The 16,164-nt window shown below is 41.2% G+C and overlaps 1 long non-coding RNA gene across 1 annotated transcript in view; it reads right to left on the minus strand.

Annotated features, from left to right (window-relative positions):
* LOC143840720 (uncharacterized) overlaps window positions 1–4,411 on the minus strand; it is a 31,398-nt gene extending 26,987 nt beyond the window's left edge. Inside the window, exons 1-2 of the long non-coding RNA XR_013232348.1 lie at window positions 4,374–4,411; window positions 3,331–3,401 (exon numbers count right to left, since the gene is read on the minus strand). This is a non-coding gene — a long non-coding RNA (uncharacterized LOC143840720). The remainder of the gene's footprint in view (window positions 1–3,330; window positions 3,402–4,373) is intronic.
* Between the last annotated feature and the right edge of the window lie 11,753 nt (window positions 4,412–16,164).

A 16,164-nucleotide genomic window follows, 5' to 3' on the forward strand; every position in this document is an offset into this window, starting at 1 on the left:
CTGTGAGCAGGACACGAGCCAAATTGCCAGGACTTCAAGCACCTCTAATCTAAGGCTCAGCTCACAAGTGATTGTGGGGATCAAACAGGAGATCAGCCCTGACTGCTCCTTAGAAGGCCAGATCCTGAAGATGAAACTCAAGCCAGGTCCTGAAGATGAAACTCAAATACTTTGGCTACCTCATGAGAAGGAAGGACTCACTGGAGAAGAGCCTAATGCTGGGAGCGATCGAGGGCAAAAGAAGAAAGGGACGACAGAGAATGAGGTGGCTGGATGGAGTCACTGAAGCAGTCGGTGCAAACTTAAATGGACTCTGGGGAATGGTAGAGGACAAAAAGGCCTGGAGGATCATTGTCCATGGGGTCACAATGGGCCAGACACGACTTCGCAACTAACAACAACAAATTTTATGCAGCCTTGTACTTGGAGCTAGAGTAGAATTACCGTTAACATTGCAAGGCTCTGGCAGTCCTTGAGGTAGGGTGCACTCTGAGGGGTGGGATTAAAAAAATAAAATCCTAGTTGAACCTATGCATTTTGCATGGCATCTTTTAATTTGGGGGTGGGGGTGGGAGGGAGCAATGGAAGAGCTCTCTGGAAAAAGCAATTCAGAATAGGTTAAGAATCAATTAAGAATTGTTTCTAACCATTATTGTTTTCAAGAAGGACACAACAATTTCTACAACGAATCCCTTCCAGAAAATCCATAGTTGGTATTCTGTTACTAATTCCCCTATGGTTTCATTGTGTGGTTATTATTCTGAAGTGGTTGACAACTAACAGAAATTGATTTGAGTTATACATGTTGTCCAGTACTCACAGTGCCAGATTTATTGATTCTGTCCTGAAAAAAATGGACCGTTGTTTGTTTGTTTTAAAACTGGTGACTCTCTAGAATAGAAGTTAACTTTAGCTTTCCTGTCCCAAATGATGCCTATACAACTAGTCATCACGTAGAGAAAATAAGTGCTGTGATCTCACTCAATAATAACAGCACAACCAATCAGGGGGGGGGGATTAAAGAGCAGGGTCTGGCAATCCCATGAAGGTTAAACATGCAAATTGCAGCAAATCCTAGCTACAGTTCAACAAGAAAAGCAATATTTGGGGACAAGTGTGCCGCCTTGGTAATGAGCCTGTAGGATTCATTCCATGGAAATGGTTGCAGATATATTATACCCCATGAATTATTACAAAATTAAACTTCATAAGCAATATGCCAGGGCTTTGTGTGATGCATTTGCTGGAGGAGTTTTTTGATTTATCCTCTTTTGCTGAAGCATTATGAGAGACAAGGTCTGAATAAAACTCATTTCATTAGGCAGCCTTATTACACAGCAAGTTAAGATCTACACACAAGAAACCTTATTCCATCATACCCATAATCGTTCTACCTGACGAAGTAAAAACCTGGCCCTTAGAAAGATGGTCCTGTGACCCTACACTAATGGCTTTTAAAGAATGCATTTTCTTTAAAGACTTTATGGGCCCAGTCTAAAGGTCTTATAGCACATTTGCACATCTAGTAGCTGCATGTAGCATCACTGCTCTCACCTCTTCTGAAAAAACCTGCCCCGTAATGAATCAAATGGCCTGTATCTAGCCATCAGAACGAACTGTGGAAATGCATTCTCAATTCTGTATGTGAAATCATGCACAAGTGCCAATGGAAGTGTGATTGCACAACCTCATATGGAATTCTGAATAGGAAACTCAGCCAGCATCACTCTATACAGCCACCATGATCATCACCAGTATTGCATTAGTGGGAACTTGCAGAAGCTTGCTGAGAAGAACCTCATTTCCCCAGTATCTCCCTCCCCACACAATTTTCTCTTTCTCTTCCTATTAATGCACGTATCTTTGCCTGTTCTCCCCGCTTCTTCCTTTTCTTCCCAGCCACCAACCTACCTACGTTTTATCTTCCCCCCCAATCTTCTGGTATGTTTTTTTTTTTCATTTATGGTTCTCCACAACAGGGACCCAAAGCAGTTTACATCATTTTTCCCTCCTCCAAATTTAGGTAAAGTAGATTAGGCTGAGAGTGTATGACTGGTCCACCCATTGAGCTTCCATAAAAGGCAGGAAAGGGGGGGGGGGGAACAGGAGTGAACTGGGAGGTCAAAACATCACTCAGTAGCACTGAGAGGTCAAAATATCACTGCCCATTCCCCTGCTTTTTAGTGACAGAAATTAAGGCTTTAAGGCTGGCAGTTCTCTTCACTGAGATTTCAGAGGGCATTTGTTTCACTCGTTGTTGTTGTTGTTGTTGGATTTATTAACCCCTATAAAAATACATTTGAAAATATTCCGCAAACAAAGTTTTTCTCAGATTTCTTGAAAGACCTGTCTTGTCTGTTTATGGCTGCAGATCCCAGATTTAGTGTCCAGAGATTGGACCAGGTTGAGAATTAGAGTGACAAGTGGGAGATCCACATAGACTGGCAGGAAGCACCTCATTTTCCTCTTCCACTGTTTCTTCCTTCTTTTCTTTTGCATCCCCATAACATCTTCCCTTTTCCTGCTTCCTTGTCTCTTTTTCTACCCACCAGCCAGCCCATCTATCTGCCCTCATCTTTAAGAATCTTAAATCCATATGAACATGTTTACAAGTCATAAAGTAGTTGCTAATGTTGGAATTGGAACTTAATTGGATGTGCAATTCAGATATTAATCCATATTATTAATTTGCTAATTTTTATGCAGGTTTTCTGGATGATATTTTCTTAATGTTCAGTGACAAATTAGTCATAGAGTCTTTAAAAAAAGGGCTAATAAGCAGTACATTTACCGCCATTACTGATACAAAAGAAATACCTTTTTTAGGCACTTTAGTTTTGCTTTCTGATGAGGGTTCTTTAACCATAGAATCATAGAATTGGAAGGGATCTCCTGGGTCATCTAATCCAACCCCCTGTACTATGCAGGATACTCACAACCCTATCCTTCATCCACGTAAACTACAGAAAACACTCCTAAACTTCAGATCCTACCACCTGTTACAACTCAAAAGAAACTTAACTTTTGTGACAAAAAAGAATTAATACAAATCAAAAGTAAAAACAAATCTGCATTCACTGCTTGAATGGGGTTACCTGACTAAAATCATTAAATCAGCTAGAATCAGGGCAAATGAGACCCCTCAGGAGTCCCTTCTTGGGTATAAGGCTGAGGAACCTAAAGACAGAATAATTTTTTTCTAAATTTACCAATAAACTTAAATTGATTATCCATAAATATTGTCATTTTGTCTCCAGCATCCTGGGCTATAAAGAACAATCTTTAAAGGGACTAAGGCAATCTAGAAATATAGGGGATATGGTCACTCACCTCAAACAAAGGAGTTCACAGATAATAAGATTTCTTCCTAAGGGCAATTTTTACTGTGGTTGGTGCCAGGTCTGTAAACATTTAATGGAAGTTGATACCTATCACTTTAAGGATGTTAACTTTACAGTATATATTAAAGAATTATAGATTCTTTCAGACATTGGTTCAGAAAGATACTTGGTTACACATATCACTTTCTAGAGTATTTATTTGAGTAAGTAACTCGTAATAATGACCATGAACACTTCTTGCGATTTAGTTTTATTTTAAATTTATAAATGTAATGCTTTATCTGTAGTTGTGCCACTGAGGAGAACGTCATTGAAAATTCTTAATAACTGGTCTACATTTGGGCATAACACAAGCTTCTGAATAAAGAAGAGAATCTTTTTGATAAACTTTTGTGGCCTTTCTGTCAATCCCCAGGTAGAGCCAGGAGATCTCCTGAAATTTCACTTTATCTCAGCCTAATCTTCCTCACAGGGATGTTGTCAGGATAAAATTAGGAAAAGAGAAATATTCTGAACAAACATTCCAACTAACATGACTCTGAGATTATGCTCCCCCCTTAATTTGCCAAGAACATAATTCCAAAATAGGAGAAGATCTTAATCTGCTCAACACTGAACCTATGAATTGACCATTGAAGTAGGTCCCATTTCCTGGTCTTGATGAAAACTAAAATGTTAGATTTAACCAATAAACTGAAAACATCAACCACTGTAACAACCTGGCCTAAGACAGGAAGGGAAAAAGGCACTAACTAGTAACCAAATAATTATAGTCAGCCACAGGAAATGGTTACAACATCAGCATTGGAAAAAACACTGTGGCATAGCTGGCAAAGCCAACGAAAAATTCAAAGGTGCATATAAAAGTTACCTTCTTTTTTATTCCAGTCGCAAATGTTATTCTGCAATAAAATGCAACAAAGTTCCAATACTTAAAAGTTATGAAATATGAAAAATACAAAAATATAAACAGAGCCATTACAATATCCAGGAGAACTGCCCCCGTGCATTTAATACATTCTAAATACTTACCAACAGACAAAAAATGTTGCATCCAAGCAATATAATAACCTGCATTGCATAGATCCAGTCTGTGGATACCATAGTGAAAAACATCTTCGCTAATGGTACCCAGCTGAATGGAGTAAGAGTTAATTGTAAACAGCTGAAGCCAATTACATGAGCTCTGACTGCAAACTAGCTGTCAAACCCATTGACATTAGATCATCTTTGACAGCTGTCAAACCACTAAATTATCAGATCATCCTTAACAGTTGTCTGTGATGGCAAAGCTAACAAGTGTGGTAAACAGAAGACCAACTGAAGAATTCAAAAGACACTGGGATATTTTTCTGAAATGTTTGTAAAATCCAGTAACTTTCTGTTTTTTTTTTCTTTTCTTTTTTGTGTATCAAAAGACAATTTTAAAAAAAATTAAGAGGGCTATACTCAAAAGTTTTAGATCTTCTTTAACAAATCTCCAATACTAAGTCATTACAAAGGGAAATCTTCATAACTAAGAAACAATATTGAGCAGATTAAGACCTTTTCCTATTTGGGGATTTTCTTTGAAAATTGATCTTGGACACACACACACACACCAATTAGATCAACATTTAACAAAACAAAACCATGTTCAAATGCTATAAGGGCCCAGCCCTTAACATATTTTTAATGATTTTTTGCAAAAAGGCATGCATGCTTGTTGCAGCTGAAGTTCTTGTACATGGTGATCTTCCTGCAGTCTAGTAACAAGAGACTTGCTTAGTAGAAGGCACTAAGAGAAATCAATTTGTTTTCTCCCTTTTTGAAGAGCACAGATTGATTTCTATTGTTGTGTAGCCATGAGTGAAATGGGCAGGTCAGTTTTGGGAGCAGGCCTTATCTGCTTGATGGACAACTTTTCAGACTGGGCTGGACAGCCAAAACTGGTGCTGAGAGCAGACAAGTTGATCAAGATTGTGGAAGAAGAACCTCCTGTAGCTCCAGATGCAAGTGCCTCGCAAGCAAGAATATGAAAACTGGACATAGAAAGATGCAAAAGCCCCTACAATCATCATCTCATGCATGAGTACAGCTGAATAGCTTGATTTACTAAGACAAATATCTACCCATGACATGCTAAAGCTTTTGGAGTTAGCTCTTGTTAAAAAGGGATGGACTTACTCCTCCATACTAATTAGGAAATGGTACAGCATGTGTTATCAAGGAGGATCCTTTGATGAGCATATATTGGAAATGAAAAGACTCTTAAAGGAGTAACAAATCTTCAATGCTACGCTATCAAATGTAAAAATTTCTATGTCCTATGACTTTCATCTGCACAAACACTGAAGTGATCTATTGCACAAACAGTACCACAAAAAAGACAGTGGACCATGTTAAAAGCACGCCAGAACAATATTTTGGAACTCTAAATGTAGACTTACTTGCAGCTCCTCTTCTCAGGATATCTCCCCATGTGCCCAGCAAGTTTTATGAAGCTTCACATGCCTGGGAGAGGCACTGTGAATTTGAAACCTATAGTTGGCCCAGGGTTTGTTCTGTCACCTCTTAAACCCAAGAACATCATCTAGCCAGCACCTCTCCAGAAACCTCTGCTCAGTTTTGGAATGGAGCCACTTAATTATGGAATACTTCCCTTCCCTCCATTCTGGAGGCATTTTGGCCTGAAAAAAGTAAATCTGTGTACAGTATTTCTGTGTTTTGATTTCCAAAATATTGTTCTGGAATGCCTTGAATGCATCCTATTGTTTTTTGGAGGTGCTATGGTTTGCTTGATGTTCATTCCAGCATGTTCTGGAGTGTTCTGGAGATATTTTAGCCCCAAACAAGTTAATGTGCACAATATTTCTGCATTTGGAATTCTAAAATATTGTCCTTGAGTGTTTGCAATGCATTCTCCTTTTTTGTGGTACTCTTGCTTGTTTAATGCCAGTTCCGGTATGTTTCATTTGCACTTTGGCCTGGAACAGGTTAATAAAGGGTTGAATTCCACTTTTTCATTTATAGAATATTGTTCTCAAGTATCCATAATTCATTCCACTGTTTCTCATGCTACTCTTGTTTGGTCAACACCTGCTCCAGCCTGTTCCATGTGTTCCAGAGGCTTTTTGGCCTGGTAAGGGTTAACAAAGGTGTGGGATTTCTGCCTTTTCATTTCTAAAATATTGTTCACAAATGACTGTAATGCACCCCACTGTTTTTTGTGGTTCTATTCTTTGTTTAATGCCTGTTCTGGCTCATTTCTGGGCCATTCTGGCTTTAACCCTGTCTCAAACTTGGGTGTCCCAGTTCCCAGTCTGAAATTCTAACCACTACACAAGATTGGGTTTCATGAGGTGGCTGCTGTTGAGTAAGTCATGCAATTCATATTGTAGCATGTTGCCTGGCAGATACTGCTAGGCCTAGTCCACATGAGTCTTCTCTTAAAGGACAAGCAGCCCTGGAAAAGGTCCTGCGCCCCCTCTCATTTTTTCATACAGCCCATTTGCAAGGTGAGAGTCCTTTTTCCTCCAGCATTACTTTTCTCCCTTTGGGAAAAAATGCTTGCAGCTGCTTCTCCCTTCTTCCCCCACTCATCCTGGTGCCTCTAGATCACCTGCCCGACCCCAACTGTCTCTGCACATGGAGGTAAGGTGCCCCTGCCAAGGAAATCCTCCAGGGCCTCTTAAACTTGCAGGGACTGAGAAAGGAAAGTGTTTCTAACAAACATGCGAGGGAGGGCTAAAATTGGATAGGATGGCCATGAGGAAACACTTCCAGGAGGTCTCCAGCCCTCACCTGGAGGTTGGCAACCAGGGATGGGTCGCAGCATGTCACTTCTGGCGCATGTTGCAGGGAAGCATAGCCAGTTGATATCAGGGTAATTAGAAGCCTGAAAAATATTTCAGGGGCTCCTCCACAGCTGAGAAAGGCTGGCCTAGAGGTTTTAGGGCACCAGATTGGAAGGGGACTGTGTCTGATGTTGCCTAGCCTTTTCCTGTTTCCCTTGCATGTATGCTTTTATTTTAAAATTTAAAAATTAAAGATATTCTCCCTTAATTTCACTACATTGTCTGTTGTTTGTTTGTTGTTCCAATGCATTAAGGTCTTCATTTTCTATCTGTTAAAAGGTGTATGAGAACCAGCAGTATGTCTCTGAAAGAAGGGCATGTGATTAGCCTGGAAAGGAGCAGTATAAGCAATGCAGAGAAAGATTCCTGAGTCATACAGCTCACATCACGGAGTAGCATTGGATTTTATAAAATCTTTAAGTTTTCCCTTGGGGGTACAGTGTTGGGACTTCATATGAAAAGAAAAATAAAGCTTGAAAGGGTGCAGCCAATAATAGATCTAAATACAATGCATAGAACAACCAGTATTGTTTCCTAGTTCTTTCAGCAAAAATTCAAGGAAAAATGGGAGGGGAGAAATATTTTTAATATAAAGCATAATTTTTAATAACAGTAATAGAGGGTAGAGCTCTGGCTACTTGTACAATGACAAGGTTTGGTTTGTTTCCATCTTGGTTTAGGGAATGCTCAAGCGGTTAAGATTCTGGCCTGTGAACTGAAAACACTTTGGCATGCTCAGACTATAATTTCAGACATCATGGTCTGGTGGATATATATCCATCCCAGGAGACATTAGATGACACTGATGCCACAGATCAATTGAAAATGGGCCCGTCATTGTTTTGATGTATTAAGTCGCATTTTTGTTTTCCTTGGGGCAGAAAGGGAATGTCTTTTTCTCCAGACTGCTAGGACAATGATGGTAAGTGTTAAATTACAAGAGGGTTATTCCAACTGATACAGCTCAGCATGACCCAATCAGAGATCACGTCTCTATCACTTGGCACCGGAAAGTTATTTAAATGTATTGGTAATTGATTACTAAGTGGGCTCTGTTTGCCAGAATGATCGGGAAGCTCAGGGAATTGGTAATGGGACTGCAGCTTTAGAGAACCTACACTAATAGTGTCATCTGTGTCCCTCTGGTAGAAAAGAAGTCTAAGACCGTTTATGCACTGGGAACTTCACTGCCCCACCTGCTTGTCAGGAGCACAGATCGGGGGTGGATGAGGTGCACCAGGCCAGGAAGAGATGGGGCAACCTGCTGCGACTAAAACGCCAGCCTGCAGCCTGGCATGAAGCCTCCAGTGCATAAACGGTCTAATTTTTGGCATTACCAGGACTACAGTCAAGTTGGAAGAGGAGGAGGATGGATGGAAGGAAGGAAGGAAGGAAGGAAGGAAGGAAGGAAGGAAGGAAGGAAGGAAGGAAGGAAGGAAGGAAGGAAGGAAGGAAGGAAGGAAGGAAGGAAGGAAGGAAGGAAGGAAGGAAGGAAGGAAATGCCCTCTCTCATTGGCAGAAGACTTGTGATAGATTTCACAACTCCTAAAGCTGGTTGGAGAAGTATGAGGCCCATTCCGCACAAGGACCAATGTTGCCAATTGGTTCCTGAAAGCAGAAACACTATTTTTAATAGTGCAATTCGGCGTTATGCATACCTGCCTTTGTAGTTGAATCCAGTAGCGTTTCAATTGTTTCCCACAGGTTTCCGATCTCGCAAAAATCGCTATCCAGGAAGTGATTTTTTCTGTGCTTTGTCCCACCCCTGGCCGTCAATCAAACAAACAGCCAATGGGCGGCTGTTATCATGCTCCCTTTCTCTTTAAGAACAGGGTTTTTTAAAAAAAGAAAAACACATATTGCAACGAATACACCTTGATTCCTCCTAATGTTGAGACCCATCTAGCTGGCGTGCGAGCTGGCAAGTCATCGTTATCACGCTACCCCGAGTGAAAAAAAAATCCCCCCCCCCATGCACAGGCGCGATTTTTGGCCCAAATTAAAGTGAACTTGCAAACAGGGCTGTGTTGTGCTTGGTGACTTGAGGAAAGCTTTAAAGCAGCTCTGTGGAGGGACTGTAGCCGGAGAAGCCTCGCTGGGTGAATCAAGGCTCGCCAGTTCGTTGCTTTCTGCTCACTCAGAGGAAAAAAATGGCGATCGCTCCACTGGAAGTTCGGAGGAGAGAGCCAGGGGAAGGGACTTGGCTGGAACCGCAACAATGGGAATGCACAGGTCTTTTTCGCTACTGTTGCAGATTGTTTGCAAGAGTGTATTACTTTTCGGAGGGTGAATCCACTTTTCTGGATTTCCCTTTAAGCGCTACAACGAATCGCTTTTTGCAGGACTGTTTCAGGAGTGTGGCAGATTGTGTGCGATGTCGTGCATAACTTCAAATTAGTAGCGTTTACAATTTGCAAGCCTTTTGCAACGTTGAAATTGTGCAGAATGGACCTGACTAATGACTGGTGGGGACACACTTGTTTGTGCACAATGATGGCTACAGCCCTGTAGATACAGTTCTGTATACACAACAGAATACTTGGGGGGGGGGGGGGATGCTGTTCAAGCAAGGAAGTAATCACATTTTAAATACTGAGAGTTGTACATGCTTTATCTCCTTCCATTTAAATCACAGCTTGTTTACAAAGTATGAACAGGAGATTTGGACCTTCCTGAACATGATGAAATTGAATTAAAATTATGCTGTGCATGAGCATTCTTATGCTTTTCTCATGCCAATCTCTCATCATTATCTTTGTTGTACATTGCAAAAAATTAAAAATAAGTTTAAGACAAAGTACTCCAGACTTGGTCAGAAGACAGAGATCAGCAATGCTTGATTTTTACTCTTTACTCTTACAATTTTACTCTTGTCTGTTTGCCTTTGGTATCTCCAGGTTTATTGGGAACAGATCCTCAGTGTTTTTGTAGTCTGTTCCCCTTCCCATTCATTCGCCCAACACCTTCAAGAGTGGGGGGAATCTCTGTGAACACAAGAGGTTGTTTCCTTTGTTATCTCTATTCTGGATTGTTTGGAATGAGAAGCTTCCTGGCTTGTCTCTTTAAAACCACTCAAAGTTATGGTAATTGTGAAGTGAAAGCAAATCATTGTGGCGATCCCTTGAGGTGTTCAATTCAACACAAAGAAGTATTGCAACTGGGTAAGTTGGAACGAGGATGACATTTGTTTAAATGTTTACAGTACCCTTAATTGCAACAAGAGTATGTATTGAAATATCCGGACTACATCTAAAATACCCTTGTAAAACTGTAGGGCTCAGCCATCCAAAATACCAATAGGTGCCTCTTGCCACACATGATTAATTTCTCCCTGAAGCTTTTAAAGCAATACACATGATTGCAGCAGTAAATATTGAAGACTTGTGATCAGTGTTAGACTGACAGGTATACAAGATTTCCCTTGTGATAGCCAGGGATGCTGAAACTCTACAGTGACAATGTTTGACAGGTAAACATACTACATTTGATCCCCACAATCACTTGTGAGCTGAGCCTTAGATTAGAGGTGCTTGAAGTCCTGGCAATTTGGCTTGTGTCCTGCTCACAGGATGCGGACAGGACCTGATGACTAGCTCAGTAGTTCATCAGTCTATTCATTAACGTTCAGCAGGTTACTTCACTGTATTCCTTCACTCTGCTCCTTCCTAACCATGCAGAACAGCACAACTAGCTATTTATATATGGCTCTCATACCTTAGTCATGTACTGCTTCCCAAAATCTTTGATTTATAACTGTTCCCTTTAGCAGGCAATTGTTTAGACCAGGGGTAGTCAACCTGTAGTCCTCCAGATGTTCATGGACTACAATTCCCTTGATCCCCTGCCAGCAACCACAATGTCCATGAACATCTGGAGGACCACAGGTTGACTACCCTGGTTTAGACAATTAGATCCTTCATACACCATAGAAATTCATCATGAATAAATATTGTTTCAATACAATCTTACACTTCAGTGGTCATCAAATAAGTCTTTAGAGACTTTGAATTTGCCAGGACTGCACAAAAGACCACTCGATGAGCAACAACAGTTACAGGGAAGTGCAACCCTGTTCTCTTTGGACTTGTGCAGTTTTACAAAAGCCCAATGCAAACCAGTTTGGCATGGATTCACCGCTGTTTGAGATGAACCAGACAGATTGGGTGATCAATGCACAACTTTGAGCATCCTGAGTTTGACTGTCAACTATGTCGTGAGCAAATTTGAAGCATCACTGCCTTGGAACTCCTTGCTTTGCCACTCCCTGACTCCCTCCAACACCTTTACAGCTGTGCAGTAGCCATGATGTGATTTCTTTCTGCCATGCACTTATTTTTTCACTGGAGCAACAGATAAAATGGATTCCATTCCCCACTCCCTAGAGTCCTGGATTGCTTGAGTTGGGTTATTAAACTATGCTGGTGTGGGGAAACTATGACTCCCATATGGCTGAGTGAAAATGTACAAGTGTCGATAACGCAGAATTAAAGAGAGACTTTTTAAGACTTAAGCAATAACATGCTGTGCTTCTTTATCTTTACTAGCTGGCCATTTATTAACCTGATTCTTTCCCAAGTACAGTGAGGAAGAGGGAAAGCAGGACTCCCCTTGAGGTCTATAAGAATGTCCAAGCATGAAATACTGCTGGTTGCACTGTGCTGTTCTGTGTTCATACGCAAAGAATTATCCAAAACACAGAGCTGAGCTGTTCTCAGAGAGCTGAACTGCTTGGTGGAAAATTAGCTCCCTGCTTGTCACCAGCAACCAGAACGATTGTTCTGCTAAAGTGACTATTGTGTGAGAATAATGAAAATAGCCATTTGTGTAGCCGCCTAGACCGTTTATGCACTGGAGGTTTCATGCTGGGTTACAGGGTGGAGTTTTAGTCGTGGCAGGTGGCCCCACCTCTTCCTGCACTCACACAGGGGAGCATTTGGCCCAGTGCACCTCATCTGCCCCCTATTTATGCTCCTGCACGAGAACTGGGGCAGTAAAGTGCCCAGTGCATAAACGGTCCTAGAGAGGTTTGTTCTTACTCTCACAAGCCTCCCGTTAGCTCACTTTCAGATTACAAAGAGCACTTTTAAATGGCCTGGGTCGAGGACCTGAATTTTATGTTATAGCACAAAACTTTTGAAATATCCATCTAAGAAAATTTACTTTTGTAGCTTACATTTTGTCGAAAGTACAAAGGATTGTATACTTTCTGCCTCAGGATATTTTCAGTTTCTTTTTCATTCTTCAGAGGGTTTTTTTTTTGGGGGGGTGTACATTTGCATGGTAGATCAAACACTTTCAGAACACTGAAATCCCCCAGAGTTAAAACATATGTACAGGAGCACCGCAGCTGGTACTGATGCTAACCTATAGCTGTTGCATCGAAAGAGCAAGTGGGTGCTTCATTTTCCTTTGCACACTTACCCTTGAAAATACCTTAGCGTTCACTTAGGAAATTCTTACAAGAAACATGGATATCTGTTTTGTGGGAAAGGGCCAGGAGGTAGTAGCAGCCTCAACATTTTGTTCTTGAATAAGTTCCTAGCTCTTATGCTTTGGAAAGTGCTCAGAGATAGGTGTCTATTAGGTCCCTTTAAGCAGGACAGGTTCACATCTCCCCAGCGGATATACTGCTATCAGTGGGAAGAAATAAACCACACATGGTTAACTAATACAAATTTAATGTTTTATCGAGATTAAACAGTCTGATTAATCAGGGACATTGTTTCCCCCCCCCCCCCAGGAGTTGGAGCATATGCTACTCCCCTATCCTTTCCTCTTCACCTCTTTGAAAATTGGGGGAGGGATGGGATTTTTAGCTGTCATGTTAGTAGATTGATGTTTCAATGGGAATTTTAATGGGGTTAGTTGTTGTGACCCGCCTCTAGCCTGTTGGGAGAGGCGGGAAATAAATAAAATAAAATAAAATAAAATAAAATAAAATAAAATAAAATAAAATAAAATAAAATAAAATAAAATAAAATAAAATAAAATAAAATAAAATAAAATAAAATAAAATAAAATAAAATAAAATAAAATAAAATAAAATAAAATAAAATAAAATAAAAATAAATGGGGCCGGGATAGGTGACATTTTATAGCCTGATCTTATCAGATCTCAGAAGCTAGGCAGGGTTGGTCCTTGGAAGAAAGGCCACCAAGGAAGAGTCTGCTGAGGAAAGCCAAGACAAACCACCTCTGCTTCTCACTTAACTTGAAAGTCCCTTCCTGGGGCCAACATAAGTTGGCTGTAACTTGGTGGCACTTTACTCACACACACACTTTGGAATTAATAGTATGAAAAGGAAGGTCTAATGAAATCTGAAAAGCTAGCGAGGATGTGGAAGCTTTCTAGTAGTTAGGGACAAGCACAGCTTCATGGTCTACTTTCTTCTTTGGCATTCCCCATAAGTAACCAAAACTAATCAATAATCCAAAACTATTCAGGAAATGAAAAACTATGTGTATATATTAGCTTCAAACTAATCCTGTCAAAAGGTTTCCCTACATTATATAGGTATCATACTTCGCCCACAAGCAGCAGTGAAAGAAGGACAGGACTAACACTTTCCAGAGAGAAAATGTCAGGAGAGGAAAGGGTTAAAGTCTTTCCCTCCTTCACACGCACACAAGCTGTCCTCTTCCACACAGCTAAACTAAAAAAAAAATACATTTCCTTCAAAATAAGCAAAGGAGAAATCCCAGTGGGCAGTTGCATGTTCTCTAGATCAATGGTCCCCAACGTTTTTATCACCGGGGACCGGTCAACGCTTGACAATTTTACTGAGGCCCAGGGGAGGTAGTCTTTTGCTGAGGGACATAGCCGCCACTTGAGCCCCTGCTCCACATGCTTTCCTGCTGGTGCCCCTGACTTCCCGCCGCCCTCTGGGGGGTTCTGCCAGCAGCAGCTGTGCAGTGCCAAACCGAGGGGGAGCCCCAGCCATGGCGGCTGCTGGAGAGCACCAAAGGTGAGATGGTGGCATAGTGGCAGGGCAGCCCCCAAGGCAGCAGCCAGTGAGGAGGATGAGGAGGAGCCACGGCCCAGTATCGACTGATCCATGGACCGGTCCTGGTCCCTGAACCAGGGCTTGGGGACCACTGCAGATGACCTTGAGCAAATTTCTCTGTCTTTCCTTCTCAATATGGAGAGCTGTGTAAGATAGACTAACAATTATTTTTTATGGTCCCAGGAAAATTCCCTCCTCACTACTTTTTTACTCCTGAGTTGTCAAACAACTATGATGTAACATTAGAAAATTGAAGGCCTAAAGACATCATTTCATTACTATTTTCAATTATCACCATCCAATCCTCAGCCTGTTATTACCCAACTGTTGCTTCCACAGCTGCTCACAGCTTAAGGGAGAGGGGAAGGTGATACCTTTACCGTCAGGTAATGGGAGGAGCCAATGAGGCTGCATTAAAATATGCATATTATCCAGCCTTGCCAACCATCGATTTGGTTTTCTCCTATCACACTTCTCAGCAAAACTGGAAGCCTTCCTCTAGCCTCAGGAGCCTTGGTCCATGGAAGAGCCATTTTCTCTGGTGGAAGAGCTACAGGAAGCTTGCAGGAAGTGAGATACGTGTTTTCTTTGAATAATCAATACCTTGAATGTAAACCACACATAAAAGAAATGGGAACCAAAGATTGTGTTTGTGTTCCCTTCACTGGTGTCTACATGCACGCTAAATGCTTTAGTCTGTGAGTACATCCTTGCGTTATTAAGAAACATGACGATGCTTCAACTGAAAACAAGGACATGCCTGTTAGCTGGTAACTCATAAATTAGAAAACTGTGCTGTAATGCGGATTGACAGTTGTGTATACATTTTTTTTCCTTCCATTATCTCCTACACATTCTGTCAAAGGCAGAGAGTATGACAACTGTTCAGAGTTGTAAACGAAGAGAGGAATTATCATGTTTGACTGCTGCATCCAGTCGTTCTGGCTGGAAGCTGCAAACTCCTGACCTCTGTTCATCTATGGCTTGAGATTTTTGTTCATGTCTAAAACACAGCCATTTTAAAAGTGGGTTTAGATTGTATTTGTTGATTAAATGTATAGACTGCCGTTCTCTGTAAGTGGGCTGGACAGTTTGCAATATGTTAAAACTAGATTTAAAGCCCGTTGTATGTTTAAATACAACGGGTGCTAGAAAGGGTGGAGTGTCCTTGGTGGCTGGGTGTTTGTCTCCTTTCTGCATCTTTCTTTCTTTCTCTGCTTCTGTCTCTGTATCTCTCTGTCTCTCTCTCTGTCTTGCTGTCTTCATTCCCTCTATCCTTCTATTCCTCTATCCTTCTATCATGCCCCCATCCATCCATCCTTCCCTTAATCTCCTTTCTGTCTGTCATGCATCCCTGTATCTTCTAACCTTCTGACTTTCTGTCTGCGTTTCTGTCTGGCATCCGTTAATTTCCCTTTCTCTCCTGCCTTCCTTCCTTGGTACTGTTGTGTCTCTCCTTTCTTTCTCTTTCTCTCTGCCTGTATGTCTCCAGCTCTCCTTCTGTCTCTCTGTCTTGCTGTCTTCCTTCCTTGTATGCCTCCACCTAACTATCCATGCATCCCTATTTCTCCCATTGAAATAGTGTGCTTCTAGAAGTGCCATTCACAAATTTTACCTTGGAATAGGCACTTCGTTACCTACATGTGGGAGCAATGAGCTGGCTGTGGTTATCCAGAGCCTTTCTAGATGGTCAGTTTATTGATCAACAGATGCACTGTTGCAACAAATACAGACATCTTCCTTCAAAGAAGCAGTTGGTCCTGACGTAGGTGATTCAGATAACAATTCAGGCACTTACATATTGAGGATGAAAAAGTGGGATGCCTAAAGCACCATGAGAGTAATGCCCAAGCACTGATCTTGGGCATATCTGCCTATAATGTGAACCATATGCAGATGAAATATCCAGCTGAAAATCTGTTGCATCCATCTTGAACAGCAGCAAATTTGGTGCTTCTTTTACTGAAAAGAGCAGGCAGAGGA

The sequence above is a fragment of the Paroedura picta genome, chromosome 6, assembly GCF_049243985.1.
Source record: "Paroedura picta isolate Pp20150507F chromosome 6, Ppicta_v3.0, whole genome shotgun sequence".
Classification (NCBI taxonomy): Eukaryota; Metazoa; Chordata; class Lepidosauria; order Squamata; family Gekkonidae; genus Paroedura; species Paroedura picta.